This window comes from Heptranchias perlo, chromosome 2 (assembly GCF_035084215.1).
Source record: "Heptranchias perlo isolate sHepPer1 chromosome 2, sHepPer1.hap1, whole genome shotgun sequence".
In the NCBI taxonomy this organism is placed as follows: Eukaryota; Metazoa; Chordata; class Chondrichthyes; order Hexanchiformes; family Hexanchidae; genus Heptranchias; species Heptranchias perlo.
The window spans coordinates 8,771,750-8,787,090 of record NC_090326.1 but is presented as its reverse complement, the minus strand read 5'-3'; the positions used below and the strand labels follow the sequence as shown (position 1 = coordinate 8,787,090).

General features: G+C 48.7%; 1 protein-coding gene across 1 annotated transcript in view; it reads left to right on the top strand.

The window, feature by feature from the left end:
• The window catches only part of glb1 (galactosidase, beta 1), a 181,087-nt gene that overhangs the window by 161,098 nt on the left and 4,648 nt on the right, over positions 1 to 15,341 (top strand). The gene's annotated exons all lie outside the window — the stretch shown is intronic.

The following is a 15,341-nucleotide window of genomic DNA, read 5'->3' as shown; positions in this document are numbered from 1 at the left end:
CATCCTCAAAAAACTCTAATAAATTTGTCAAACACAATTTCCCTTTAATAAAACCATGTTGACTCTGCCTAATCATATTGTGATTTTCTAAATGCCTTGTTACCACTGCCTTAATAATGGATTCCAGCATTTTCCCGATGACCGATGTCAGGCTAATTGCCCTTTAGGATATACTTGCCTTGGAGGCAGTGCAGCGAAGGTTCACTAGATTGATTCCTGGGATGAGAGGGTTGTCCTTTGAGGAGAGATTGAGTAGAATGGGCCTATATTCTCTCGAGTTTAGAAGAATGAGAGGTGATCTAATTGAAACATATAAGATTCTTTGGAATTCTCCAAAGGGAGAATTTCTCCAGAGGGCTGTGGATGCTGAGTCATTGAGTATATTCACGGCTGAGATAGATCGATTTTAGGACACCAGGGGAATCAAGGGATATGGGGATTGGGCAGGAAAGTGGAGTTGAGGTCGAAGATCAACCATGAGGGGCCGTATGGTCGACTCCTGCTCCTATTTCATATGTTAACCCTCTGAAATCTCTGAGCTTCTCCAATTCTTGCCTCTTGCGCATCCCCGATTTTAGTGGGGGCCGTGCCTTCAGCTGTCTAGGCCATAAGCTCTAGAATTCCCTCCCTAAACCTCTCCACCTCTGTACCTCTCTCTTCTCCTTTAAGACGCTCCTTAAAACCTATGTCTTTGACCAAGCTTTTGGTCACCTGTCCTAATATCTCCTTACGTGGCTCAGTGTCAAATTTTGTTTGATAATCGCTCCTGTGAAGCTCCTAGGGATGTTTTACTACATTAAAGGCGCTATATAAATGCAAGTTGTTGTGGTGGTGAAGTGTAGTCACTGTTGTAAGGTAGGAAATGTGGCAACCAATTTGCACACAGCAAGCTCCCACCAACAGCAATAAGATAAGAACCAGATAATCTGTTTTCTTTTAGTGGTGTTGGTTGAGGGATAAACATGGCCAGGACACCGGGGAGATTTCCCCTGCTCTTCTTAGAAATATTGCCACGGGATCGTTTACGTCCACCTGAGATGGCAGAGAGCACTTTGGTTTAACCTCTCATCCGAAGGATGGCCTCTCCGACAGCGCAGCGCTCCCTCAGTACTGCACTGAAGTGTCAGCCTAGATTTTGTGCTCAAGTCGCTGGAGTGGGACTTGCACCTACGACCCTCTGATTCAGACGAGAGTGCGACCACTGAGCCTCAGCTGACATGGCGGGGTCGCGGGCGGTGGCGACGGCGGGCGGTGGCGACGGCGGGCGGGGCCGCGGGCGGTGACGGCGGGCGGGGCCGCGGGCGGTGGCGACGGCGGGCAGGCGGCATGAGTGCGCCACGTGCCCACTGCCCGTTTTGTACCTCAAGTTAAAACTTCCCCCAGAACCATTTGCACTGCAGCAGAGATTCAAGGGAGGCTTTTAAAATTATGGAGGACTTTGGTATTGTGAATAGGGTAAGACTATGTCCTCTCGTTGGGGAGTCAGTAACAAGGGATCATCAATTTAAAATTGTCCCTATTAGAGTGAGGAGAGAGATTAGTAAAAAAAGAATGTGCAGAGGGTTGTTGGACTATGGAATGCTTTGGTTGAGGCAGGAACCATTGCATCTTTTAAGGGAGAAATGGCTAAACATTTGAAGTGGAGGAAGATACAGAGCTATGGCAAAAGTGTGAGGCAGTAGGATTATTTTTTAATTGCTCTAGGAGAAGTCCAGCACAGATATGATGAGCCGAATGGCCTCCTTCTGTGCTGTAAACTTCTTTACTGCTACCTCTTACTTCCTTTGAATACTTTCTCTAAACTCACCTCATTGACCAAGCTCCTCCATCTTCATTTATGGGTACGGTAGCATAGTGGTTATGTTACTGGACTAGTAATCCAGAGGCCTGGACTAAAATCCAGAGTCATGAGTTCAAATCCCGCCACGGCAGCTGGCGAATTTAAATTCAATTAATTAATTAAATTCAATTAATTAAATAAAAATCTGGAATTAAAATACTAGTATCAGTAATGATGGCCATGAAACTACCGGATTGTCCTAAAAACCCATCTGGTTCACTAATGTCCTTTAGGGAAGGAAACCTGCCGCCCTTACCCGGTCTGGCCTATATGTGACTCCAGACCCACAGCAATGTGGTTGATTCTTAATTGCCCTCTGAAATGGCCCAGCAAGCCACTCAGTTGTAAAATCTCGCTACGAAAAGTCATAATAAGAATAAAACCGGACGGACCACCCGGCATCGGACCACTAGGCACCGGACACGACAACGGCAAAACACCATACCCAGTCGACCCTGCAAGGTCCTCCTTACTAACATCTGGGGACTTGTGCAAAAATTGGGAGAGCTGTCCCACAGACTAGTCAAGCAACAGCCTGACATAGCCATACTCACAGAATCATATCTTTCAGCCAACGTCCCAGACTCTTCCATCACCACCCCTGGGTATGTCCTGTCCCACCGGCGGGACAGACCCACCAGAGGTGGCGGTACAGTGATATACAGTCAGGAGGGAGTGGCCCTGGGAGTCCTCAACATTGACTCTGGACCCCATGAAATCTCATGGCATCAGGTCAAACATGGGCAAGGAAACCTCCTGCTGATTACCACCTACCGTCCTCCCTCAGCTGATGAATCAGTCCTCCTCCATGTTGAACACCACTTGGAGGAAGCACTGAGGGTAGCAAGGGCACAAAATGTACTCTGGGTGGGGGACTTCAATGTCCATCACCAAGAGTGGCTCGGTAGCACCACGACTGACCGAGCTGGCCGAGTCCTGAAGGACATAGCTGCTAGACTGGGCCTGCGGCAGGTGGTGAGCGAACCAACACAAGGGAAAAACTTACTTGATCTCGTCCTCACCAATCTGTCTGTCGCAAATGCATCTGTCCATGACAGTATTGGTAGGAGTGATCACCGCACAGTCCTCGTGGAGATGAAATCCCGTCTTCGCACTGAGGACACCATCCAACGTGTTGTGTGGCACTACCGCCGTGCTAAATGGGATAGATTCAAAACAGATCGAGCAGCTCAAAACTGGGCATCCATGAGGCGCTGTGGGCCATCAGCAGCAGCAGAATTGTATTCCAGCACAATCTGTAACCTCATGGCCCGGCATATTCCTCACTCTACCATTACCAACAAGCCAGGGGATCAACCCTGGTTCAATGAGGAGTGTAGAAGAGCATGCCAGGAGCAGCACCAGGCGTACCTAAAAATGAGGTGCCAACCTGGTGAAGCTACAACTCAGGACTACATGCATGCTAAACAGCGGAAGCAACATGCTATAGACAGAACTAAGCGATTCCACAACCAACGGATCAGATCAAAGCTCTGCAGTCCTGCCACATCCAGTCGTGAATGGTGGTGGACAATTAAACAACTAACGGGAGGAGGAGGCTCTGCAAACATCCCCATTCTCAATGATGGCGGAGTCCAGCACGTGAGTGCAAAAGACAAGGCTGAAGCGTTTGCAACCATCTTCAGCCAGAAGTGCCGAGTGGATAATCCATCTCAGCCTCCTCCCGATATCCCCACCATCACGGAAGCCAGTCTTCGACCAATTCGATTCACTCCACGTGATATCAAGAAACGGCTGAGTGCACTGGATACAGCAAAGGCTATGGGCCCCGACAACATCCCAGCTGTAGTGCTGAAGACTTGTGCTCCAGAACTAGCTGCGCCTCTAGCCAAGCTGTTCCAGCACAGCTACAACACTGGCATCCACCCGACAATGTGGAAAATTGCCCAGGTATGTCCTGTCCACAAAAAGCAGGACAAATCCAATCCGGCCAATTACCGCCCCATCAGTCTACTCTCAATCATCAGCAAAGTGATGGAAGGTGTCGTCGACAGTGCTATCAAGCGGCACTTACTCACCAATAAGCTGCTCACCGATGCTCAGTTTGGGTTCCGCCAGGACCACTCGGCTCCAGACCTCATTACAGCCTTGGTCCAAACATGGACAAAAGAGCTGAACTCCAGAGGTGAGGTGAGAGTGACTGCCCTTGACATTAAGGCAGCATTTGACCGAGTGTGGCACCAAGGAGCCCTAGTAAAATTGAAGTCAATGGGAATCAGGGGGAAAACTCTCCAGTGGCTGGAGTCATACCTAGCACAAAGGAAGATGGTAGTGGTTGTTGGAGGCCAAGCATCTCAGCCCCAGGGCATTGCTGCAGGAGTTCCTCAGGGCAGTGTCCTAGGCCCAACCATCTTCAGCTGCTTCATCAATAACCTTCCCTCCATCATAAGGTCAGAAATGGGGATGTTCGCTGATGACTGCACAGTGTTCAGTTCCATTTGCAACCCCTCAGATAATGAAGCAGTCCGAGCCCGCATGCAGCAAGACCTGGACAACATCCAGGCTTGGGCTGATAAGTGGCAAGTAACATTCGTGCCAGATAATTGCCAGGCAATGACCATCTCCAACAAGAGAGAGTCTAACCACCTCCCCTTGACATTCAACGGCATTACCATCGCCGAATCCCCCACCATCAACATCCTGGGGGTCACCATTGACCAGAAACTTAACTGGACCAGCCATATAAATACTGTGGCTACGAGAGCAGGTCAGAGGCTGGGTATTCTGCGGCGAGTGACTCACCTCCTGACTCCCCAAAGCCTTTCCACCATCTACAAGGCACAAGTCAGGAGTGTGATGGAATACTCTCCACTTGCCTGGATGAGTGCAGCTCCAACAACACTCAAGAAGCTCGACACCATCCAAGATAAAGCAGCCCGCTTGATTGGCACCCCATCCACCACCCTAAACATTCACTCCCTTCACCACCGGCGCACTGTGGCTGCAGTGTGCACCATCCACAGGATGCACTGCAGCAACTCGCCAAGGCTTCTTCGACAGCACCTCCCAAACCCGCGACCTCTACCACCTAGAAGGACAAGGGCAGCAGGCGCATGGGAACAACACCACCTGCACGTTCCCCTCCAAGTCACACACCATCCCGACTTGGAAATATATCGCCGTTCCTTCATTGTCGCTGGGTCAAAATCCTGGAACTCCCTTCCTAACAGCACTGTGGGAGAACCGTCACCACACGGACTGCAGCGGTTCAAGAAGGCGGCTCACCACCACCTTCTCAAGGGCAATTAGGGATGGGCAATAAATGCCGGCCTTGCCAGCGACGCCCACATCCCGTGAACGAATAAAAAAAAAAATTAAAGTGTCTAACCACTAACCCTGCCATCTGAGAGGTGACCTTGGTCTTGTCTCTCACCATGGGAGATCAACTAGTAAAATAATTTAATTGGAAAAAGCTGGTGGTGTTTTTCAAATACTTGGAAATTAATCTATCACCATCTCACCACTGTAGCCTCAGAATATTTAGGCTTTACACACCTCTGCCTGGTAACACCTTCTATTTCCGTGCTACAGCTCTTACACAGTAATATCACAAAACAGTAATTTCATACAACCGCATTCTTGATGTGAGTGGTGTCTACTCATTTTTACTTTTGACGTTACTGATCATTTAACTTATCAACCAACTAGCCAACTTATCAACTAACTGAACAATTGTTGAAACTACAGCAATTGTAGTTTGTATGTGTTTTGGTTGACTTCATTGTTGTCTCCTAACAATTGAGGAACAGAAAGTGGATACTGAATGATTCAGAATTTCTCTTGTAGTTTGTAAAAGTACAGAATTATCGATTTTGTAACTAGTAGACAAACCGTTCCCGACAGTGAAAACTACTTTCATCCTCTTGCCTATTTACCTGTCGTGTGAGTTTAAAGTATTTTCTCTTTTTTTGATGCATGGAAAAACTGCAGTTAAAGCAGTATAAAGGAATCTAAGACAGTGCCGTATGTAGTAAACACCTTGTCATCTGTGCGATATGTTGCCGTCCTGCGTGCATCCTTCACTTTGTTATGTGACGTGCTCTGTTTAAGCCATTCTAAAACCAGCTGACGCTCACTGTCCCAGAATGATTAATGTGTACCACGTTTACTGAAAATTATACAATGATAATGCAGTGATGTAATTACATACTATACATATTGCACGTTGCAGCAAAATGTTTACTCCGTGTCAACCAAAGGTTCACCCAGAGAAGTTGACGTTGAATGCTTATGTAAGTCTATCTGTTGCTTGAACATGGTAGTGGTTATTAAGAGTATACCTGAAAGAGTGGAAGGTTGGAAATACCTTGAGTTTGGAACTTATGAAATTACCCAAGCCTAATTTTTCTCTCTTCCTCCCTCTCGTGGACCTGAATCTGGGTTCAGGTCTTTAGCATTGCCTGGAAGTGACCCAGTGCCAGTTTGACATTCGGAATGGGTGTGTGTAACCAAAGTGGGCCAGTCCTGCAGGCCTAAGACACAATGCAGCACTGGTAATAGCTGCCGGCTTCAAAAACTTCTGCCTGTTGTCCAAAGAACAGCAGCCAGAGGATTCAGTCCCACTGTGATCCTCTCTGCTGGCACGGAAAAGAAAGCACTTACCCATTTGGAGGTGTGAAAAGGAAGCTTTTTTTTTTCAGAACCTCCAATCCGAGAGGGCTGGGCACAACCTCCAGGATCAGTCCAATGTCATCTTACTGGGTCTCTGCTTGTACTGCTGTGTTTGGAACTCTCCAGGCAGAGACCCAGAAAAATGACACTCGAGGCCACTCCTGCATCATTTACATTGGATTTAAATATGCCCACTTGTTGGTTAGGGCACGGTTAGAATATTGTGTTCTGTTTTTGGCATGCTTTATGAAGGATATTAGTCCCATTCCCCTGCTCTTTCCCCATAGCCCTGTAATTTTTTTCTTTGTAAGTATTTATCCAATTCCCTTTTGAAAGTTACTATTGAATCAGCTTCCACCACCCTTTCAGGCAGCGCATTCCAGATCATCATCATTCAGAGTAAAAATAATTCTCCTCATCTCTCCCCTGGCTTTCTTGCCAATTATCTTAAATCTGTGTCTTCTGGTTACCGACCCTCCTGCCAGTGGAAACAGTCTCTCCCTATCTACTCTATCAAAACCCCTCGTAATTTTGAACGCCTCTATTAAATCTCTGCTTAACCTTCTTTGCTCTAAAGAGAACAATCCCAGCTTCTCTAATCTCTCCACATAACTGAAGTCCCTGGAATCTTTCTAGGAAATCTCCTCTGCACCCTCTCCAAGGCCTTCACATCCTTCCTAAAGTGCGGTGCCCAGAATTGGACACAATACTCCAGCTGAGGTCTAACCAATGATTTATAAAAGTGTAGCATAACTTCCTTGCTCTATTTATAAAGCCCAGGATCCCATATGCTTTGTTAACAGCCTCCTCAACTTGTCCTGCAAAGATTTGTGTACGTACACGCCAGGTCTCTCTGTTCCTGCTCCCCCTTTTAAAATTGTACCATTTAGTTTATATTGCCTCTCTTTTTCAAAATACATCACTTCACACTTCTCTGCATTAAATTTCATCTGCCATGCCTCTGCCCATTTCACCAGTCAGTCTGCCCTCCTGAAGTCTGTCACTTGCCTTCTCATTGTTTACTACATTTCCAAGCTTTGTGTCATCCACAAACTTTGAAATTATGCCCCTATACCCAAGTCCAGGTCACTAATATATATCAAAAAGAGGAGTGGTCCTATTACCTTCCCCTGGGGAACACCACTGTATAATTCCCTTCAGTGTGATGAACAACCGTTCACCACTATTCTCTGATTTCTGCCTGTGGTACAAGCCACGTCCTTATCCTCGACCTCTTCCCTAATGGGACCCAGCTCCGCCCATCTGAAGGCTGGTGCAACTTATGTCTTGGCATTCCAGTTCCACCCCTAGCTGCTCCTGAAATGGGTACAGTTCCAAGGACCTTGTTCACCCTCCATCACCTCCTGCATTATTCATGTGTGGTCCTGATAGTGGAGGCTCTTCAGCCACCAGGGATATTGTGGCTGAGCCTAATGCCAGCGCACGTGCACATCCACCCAGGATCTGGATAGTGACCAGAAGAGGTATCGCTAACCAATTTCCCACTCGCCAACACAGGGCACTGATGCTAAATGTAGGATGCCGAGCACCAACCGAGCTTTGTTTCGCTCACTGAGTATAGGAGAACCTGTAGGACTGAATCTGGGACTTCTATGACTGAACTACTCGTTCTGTGAACCTGTTAAGCCATCGGGAACCTTCAGGGGAAAATCTGAAAACTGTTTGACCAATACAGTTTTGGATGAAAGCTACCAGTGATTGGTCCAATTATGGTCAAACCCAGCTCAGTGGGTACTTGCTGATATCAGCGACTTGCTTTAAAATTTGCACAAATCTTTCCGATGATGGGCATCCATGAACCCTGTCTTTGTTAGCCGACATCATTGGATCGCTTCCCACTGTGCTAGGCCAGTGCCATACTCAACTCAAGATTGCGATTGCTGCAAGAGAGTCCTGGTGTTTCAGAGCAGGGACACATCTAATTTGAGTATAATTAGTTCTGAGTGGTCATGGACCTGAAACGTTCACTCTGTTTCTCTCTCCACAGATGTTGTCTGACCTGCTAAGTGTTTCCAGTATTTTCTGTTTTTATTACAAGTTCTGAATGGCACCTTGACCCACATAGTCAGGGAGAAGACTTTAGGAGTCACTTGATCCAACATCAGTTAAGTTAGTCTTTTCAGATTGGGCCGTTGTCATCAGTGGCCTAACTGCAGAAGCTCCACCAACATGACTTCAAGAGCAACAGATGGAATGGAGTCAGACAGAGGTGAGGTGAGAGAGACTGCCCTTGACATCAAGGCAGCATTTGACCGAGTGTGGCACCAAGGAGCCCTAGTAAAATTGAAGTCAATGGGAATCAGGGGGAAAACTCTCCAGTGGCTGGAGTCATACCTAGCACAAAGGAAGATGGTAGTGTTTGTTGGAGGCCAATCATCTCAGCCCCAGGGCATTGCTGCAGGAGTTCCTCAGGGCAGCCACATAAATACTGTGGCTACAAAAGCAGGTCAGAAGGTGGGTATTCTGTGGCGAGTGACTCACCTCCTGACTCCCCAAAGCCTTTCCACCATCTACAAAGCACAAGTCAGGAGTGTGATGGAATACTCTCCACTTGCCTGGATGAGTGCAGCTCCAACAACACTCAAGAAGCTCGACACCAGCCAGGACAAAGCAGCCTGTTTGATTCCATCCACCACCCTAAACATTCACTCCCTTCACCACTGGCGCACAGTGGCTCCAGTGTGTACCATCTACAAGATGCACTGCAGCAACTTGCCAAGGCTTCTTCAACAGCACCTCCCAAACCCGCGATCTCTACCACCTGGAAGGACAAGAGCAGCAGGTACATGGGAACACCACCACCTGCACGTTCCTCTCCAAGTCACACACCATCCCGACTTGGAAATATATCGCCGTTCCTTCATCGTCGCTGGGTCAAAATCCTGGAACTCCCTTCCTAACAGCACTGTGGGAGAACCTTCACCACATGGACCGCAGCGGTTCAAGAAGGCGGCTCACCACCACCTTCTCAAGGGCAATTAGGGATGGGCAATAAATGCCGGCCTCGCCAGCGACGCCCACATCCCATGAACGAATTTTTTAAAAGACAGATTGCGGCAGATGGAATGGATTCAGACAGACTGCGACAGGTAGAATCACTATCTCTGTATCTTATAATGAGTACAGTGCTGGAATCATGTTAAAGTTGGGAATCCATTACCTTAAACCACAGAGACATCTAAGAATGCAATGTGAGGCCTTGTAATAGGGTTTCTTCCATTACCCAAACCTTGTACCGCGAGTAAAATTGCCCAGTCCAGATACTCGTCATGCTCTCTGTCTAGAAAGCTTCTGGAAAGGTCACAATCCAACTGACTCATTCGTACCCTTTCAGGTTCAGACAAAATACAGTAAGTTCCAGGGGAAAGTCCTGGGTCTATTTATGCAGGAGTTAAATCAGCTAAATGCCAACATAGAATCCTCAGCAGAGCAATACTTCATAGCAGATATACTGGGGAGATGGGGGGGGGGGGAGCAAGGCGAGGAGTCATAGCGGCCGGGAAACCTGGAAATGCGACGGTCATGAGGAATTTAACGGCAGGGCCTCATTTAAACTTTTTGTACCCGTTTTCCGGCCGGCTGGCAGCCAGCCAGATTGAGCGGCTGGCTGCAGTGTGGGCAGGCCTGCGGCATCATACCGCGACCGAGGAGCAGAAAGGAGGTAGGGAGGGAGAGAGAGATTGGAGGCCGGGTGAGGGGAGTGTGAGAGGTCAGGGGAGGGGAGGGGTCGGAGGCCGGGGATGGGGCGAGGTGAGGGGTCGGGGGGGGGGGGGTGGGGGAGGGAAGTGGTCGGAGGCTGGGCAGTGGACCGCAGGGGGGTGAGAGAGCAGGTTTGCTGGGGGTGGGGGGGAAATCACTCCCGGCCCACTCCCCTGCTGGATCCGGCCGTTCTCGCCTCACCTTCAGCCGCCGGGCTTCCCGAGTCCTGGGAAACCCGGCCCTCGGGCACTAAATCTAAAAGCCTGCTACAATTTGAGGCACGCAGCCTCATTAAAATATTTAAATTAGGGACCGGCATCGGGAGAGCAGGTTAGTCACCTGACCCCCTAACCAGCCTCCATTGAAACTGACAGTGGCCGCATTGGAGGCGGGTTGGGGTCGAGTTTGACATTTTGAGCATCCCCCTCGACCCGCCCCGCCCTGCCCCTCTCCCGTCCATCCTGGGAGGTTAAAATTCCCCCCCCCCACTGAGTTTGACCATCTATTATATTCACGTCAATCTATCCACCCCATGAGCTCTGCCTATAGCCAGCGGTGAGCCAATATGGAAAGCATGATGTGTAGTTGCTGCTCCGTCTGCCGTGGATGTCTCAGATCCTCGTGCCAAGATTGGCTAATGCGGCTCAAAATTTGAGTTGCGCATGAAGCGTCTTCTGGGGCTCTGCCCTCAGGCACCAGCTTGTTCACTGAGCAGGTCGAGGCTGCATTGAGGCTGCACCAGCAGATCATGTGAGCAGCTCGGGGGTGGGGTGGAGATGAAACGTCAGGCGTAACGTGGCTGCCACTCAGTGCAGTATCCTCAGTTACAAAGCTGCCGTGCTTTCCTCCCAGGCCTGGCGTTACCCGGTGAGCCGAGTGTTCCTGCTATGGAAACCATTGGAGATCCAGACAGAAGAAGCCCCGTTACCATGCTTCCATCTCTCGTGAGGCTCCGCTGCAGTGCCCCCACTTCGGGGGAACGTCGTGTGGGGTAGGGGAGAGTCTACGCCCAATTGTTTCACCATGAATGGCTGCAGACCTTAGGAACGTAACCGGAGGAGGCCATTCAGCCCCTCGAGCCTGATCCACCAGTCTGTCCGATCATGGCTGATGTTTATCACCTTTGAACCATGAGCCTCGGTACACTTACCCAACAAAAATCGGCCGATCTCATTTGCCCGCCCTGAACCCACCAACATGTACAGGGTCTGGGGCCAGGGCCATGAAAAGCATTTATTTGGCACATGGGAAGTCCATCTGTTGTGTCCACGACCAGAAATTGCTGTATTGTGCGCTGTAAGTGCCACAGAACTGAAACGGCTACTTATCAAAGTCACAAATGACATCCTATGTGACTGTGACCATCGTAAAACTATCCCTCCTCACCCTTCTCGACCCACCTGCGGCCTTTGACACGGTCGACCACACCATCCTCCTCCAATGCCCCTTGTCCATCGTCCAGCTGGGTGGGACTGCGCTCGCCTGGTTCCATTCCTATCTATCCAGTCGTAGCCAGAGAATCACCTGCAATGGCTTCTCTTCCCACTCCCGCACCGTTACCTCTGGAGTCCCCCAAGGATCTATCCTTGGCCCCCTCCTATTTCTCATCTACATGCTGCCCCTTCGGCGACATCATCCTAAGACATGACATCATTCCACATGTACCCTGATAACACCCAGCTCTACCTCACCACCACCTCTCTCGACCCCTCCACTGCCTCTGATTTGTCGGGCTTTTTGTCCAACATCTAGTATTGGATGAGCAGAAATTTCCTCCAATTAAATATTGGTAAGACCGAAACCATTATCTTCGGCCCCTGTCACAAACTCCGTTCCCTATCCACCGACTCCATCCCTCTCTCTGGCCACTGTCTGAGGCTGAACCACACCGTTCACAACCTTGGCATTCTATTTGATTGCGAGCTGAGCTTCTGACCCCAAGACTCCACCTCTGTCACATCGCCGGTCTCTGCCCCTGCCTCAGCTCATCTGCTGCTGAAACCCTCATCCATGTTACCTCTAGACTCGACTATTCCAATGCTCTCCTGGCCGGCCTCCCATCATGCATCCAACGTAAACTTGAGCTCATCCAAAATTCTGCTGCCTCTATCCTAACTCGCACCAAGTCCCATTTACCCATCACCCCTGTGCTCGCTGACCTACATTGGCTCCTGGTCCGGCAACGCCTCGATTTTAAAATTCTCATCCTTGTTTTCAAATCCCTCCAAGGCCCTCACCCCTCCCTATCTCTGTAACCTCCTCCAGCCCTACAACCCTCCGAGATCTCTGAGCTCCTCCAATTCTTGCCTCTTGCTCATCCCCGATTTTAATCCCTCCACCATTGGCGGCCGTGCCTTCAGCTGCCTAGGCCTCAAACTCTGGAATTCCCTCCCTAAGCCTCTCTGCCTCTCCACCTCTTTCCTCTCCTATAAGACGCTCCTTAAAACCTACCTCTTTGACCAAACGTTTGGTCACCTGTCCTAATAACTCCTTATGTGGCTTGGTGTTAAATTTTGTTTGATAATCGCTCGTTAGAAGCGCCTTGGGATGGTTTAGTACGTTAAAGGTGCTATATAAATGCAAATTGCTGTAAGTGAAAAATCAAAACATAGCAATTATGCATTTATATAACATCATTCACTGATATCCCAAAGCGCTTTGCAGCCAATGAATTACTTTTGAAGTTGCTTTGTTGGTAAACACAGCAGCCAATTTGCACACAATACGTTTCTCCAAGCAGCAACGAGATAAATGACCAGCTCGTCTGTGTTGGTGGCATTAGTGGAGGGCAGATTGTTGGCCCTGAAATCCTGGATTAAATAATACCGTGGGATCTTTTACATCCTCCTGAACAGGCAGAAAGAGAACTTCATTTAACTCATCTCTAACAATGCAGCACTGCGCTGCCTTGAAGTGTCAGCCTGAATTATGTGCTCAAAACCTACAGTGGGACTTGGGCCCAGAACCTTCTGACTCAGAGGGAAGAGTGCTACTACTGAGCCAAGCTGGCACGCCTCCTTTATTTACATGAACTTAAAGGGGATTCCATCATTGTAACTGGTCACTTCAATTTTATTTTACTGTAACAGGTGACTGAGCTGAATATCCATGTTGCCACCAGACAATAAGGCCTTGACCTTTTCATATTTTCTCAGGAGACTAGCATTATTCCTATGCAAGCACGTTTTGGTTGCAAGTAGAAAATGCTTAGCGCACACTGCTTGGTTTGTCCTGAAAACAGTCAATTCAAGGTTTAAAAACATTGGTAATAGGTGCCAATCCGGGTGGAGTTTGGGCCTTGCACCCGGGTGGAGTTCAGGAAAGCATTGTTTAAATTTAGTAATTGTTCAACTATGGAACACAACTTTTGATTTCCTGTATTCCAGGTTAAACTTTAAAAGGCCTAAGAGGTTTATGTCTGGCAGTGCGCTCCCAGCTCCTCAATTCTCTGAGCTCATCGAGACAGAGGTTGAAGTCTCTGTGATGGTTAGTCGAAGCTTCAACTATTAAGATATGTCATGAATATTGGTCCAAGTTCGATATTATTGAGAAAGCTACTCCACGTGGGCCTAGAAACTTTGCAACAGGGGCTCTGCTGTAGATGCCCTTGTTCAATGGTAGATCGCAAGGCTGAAGACACTTTCCTACATCACTGCACAGCCTAAGAGAGCAGTCTCCTTTTCCTGGCAGGCCATGTGAGGCCCAAATCCCCAGGCTGTCGGGCTGAGAAGGGATCCTTCATTGCCACTTCGGCTTCCATTTACTGATGCTCACCTGATGTACCTTCCTCAACCTCACTGTCTAAACTCCCCAGAGTGAGTGCACCTACTGTGCTGCTTGCGACAGGTGAAGTGAGCCTTGTAGGATGCTGTGATGTGCTAACCTTTTAGGAAGCTCTGGGAGATGTGCCTGCTTCTGCTGCTTTGCCTCGAAAAACGGAAATGGAAGAAGTGATAGAATGCTGCTTCAAACGGTGTTTCCGTGGCCATGTGCTGTGTGGCACACTTTTGGGTGGCAATAAATGAGTGAGTGGGGGGGGGGGCGAAGAACATAAGAATTGAAGCGCGGAAATAATCCTGAACTGGAGGAAAGCCTCCGACTTCACTTTGCCCCACACCCTCCACGTGTTTGTTGCTGATGATGACCTCTTCAAATGATATTAGTGTTGTTCAATTAGTGGGCCCTCCTCGAGTGCAGCTTCCCTTCTGTTATGAGCCAGTTTTGGTCTGCAAACCGAAAAGTAGTGTTGAATGTTGTGAATTTAAAGAGTGTGTATGCATTGACGGCTGAGTGGCCAGCCTGCGTCCATCGTGTGATTAAATGCCCATTGCAGCTACGTAGTTATTGCAAGAGTGTTTGGTATGAGCATCTTTTAAGAATAGGATGAGACACCATAATGAGTGTCAAGTTGCAGTTTGAAACCACAGATGGTAGACATTGAATGGTTTGTCTGAGTGCTTTGCTTGCGATGGTAGTGTGAGTGTAACAGGTTGAGAGGACACTTTGTGGCGTAGGTCACTTTATCTTCACCGTTCTTTACAAATCTGAAACTTTCTTCCTGTTTTGTATCTGGGTTCTGGACATAGCATTAACTCTTGCAGCATTACCTTGCGAGCATTGTGCAGAGCTCTCCTCTGGAGAGAGTAGCCCGGAATCTGAAACAGTACAGCCATCCTGATACCCACCTAATGCAGCAGCAGCTCTTCTCTCAAGCTTCTACCCCTGACTCTTCTCCACTTCAAGGGTCTGCGGCAGACCATTAAATATTTGCAGCAAGCTTCCAAATTCCAGCCTCCTGTGTGCGACCTCCCAAACGCTGGCCACGCGAGTGGGCAGGAACTCACCGTGAATATATAATTCAGAGCCAGACCAGAAGTTCAGGTGGAAGCTGAGAGGGCAGACAGTTTAGCATCTCATCCGAAAGGCGGCGCATCCAACGGTGGTGCACTCCCTCGGTACTGGACTGAAGCACTCAACGTACGTGCTCAAGTCTCTGGAGTGGAGCTTGAACCCTCAACCCTCTGACTCAGGGACGAGCGTGCGACCCGCAGAGCCAAGGCTGGCACAGTTAAACCTGTCTACAAATACATGAGGATCATCAGAATATTCTTCGAGGGGAATCATCCTGCTGTGGGAAATTTGGAGTTCT